We start from the raw sequence: 748 nt of genomic DNA, 5'->3' as shown, positions 1-748 counted from the left end.
CTCAGTTGCCCATGGCCAGACTTAAGAGATCAACTGGGAGGTGAACTCAGCTTGTTGTCCTCACACAATGAATACGAGGACAGTCGTCAGCCAAATACTCTTCTTGGTGGCATTATGGCCAGGGTTGACATTGTATATGAGGTTTGAACAAGTCCAATGACCCTCCTGACTCCATCTGAAACAGGGAAATGGAGGTTCCCCAGCTTTGGGTACCTAGGCAGCTGCTACGGCTCACTGAAAGCACTTAGCCAGCATTAGGTATTTTTTAATTCATCCTTTTTATTTCTTCCAAGGTATACCTTGAAGCGTATGGTGATTAAGACTTCTTTCTACCTGAGGCAAGAAACTCTACCTTGGGCAACAAATTCCACAGGAGTGGGACTGAACCTAGGACAGAGTGGGCCTGAGGAAGCAAGCTCCACAGGAGCAGAAGCTGGGAGCCAATCCAGTCCCAGTAGCCAATCCTGTCCTAGCATGAGTCTGGGACATCAGAGGGAGTAAGCCTGAGGCAGATCTTTGGTTCTGGACGCTCCTGAGCCTGGGAACTCTGAGGCAGTAGACCACAGCCAGAAACCTTTGCGAGACCAACTCTAAGCCAGGGACTTCTGCAGGAGGTGATCCAGACCAGAATTTACAGAAACAGGTGAAAACCAGTAACCTAGGCCAAAGTAGCCTTGAGACAGCAAACTCCAAGGGAACAGAGCAAAGCATAGGAGCACTGAGCTATCTCCAGGAACACAAAGTAACC

Source organism: Microtus ochrogaster, unplaced genomic scaffold (genome assembly GCF_000317375.1).
Source record: "Microtus ochrogaster isolate Prairie Vole_2 unplaced genomic scaffold, MicOch1.0 UNK130, whole genome shotgun sequence".
NCBI lineage: Eukaryota > Metazoa > Chordata > Mammalia > Rodentia > Cricetidae > Microtus > Microtus ochrogaster.
This window is presented reverse-complemented; position numbering follows the sequence as displayed.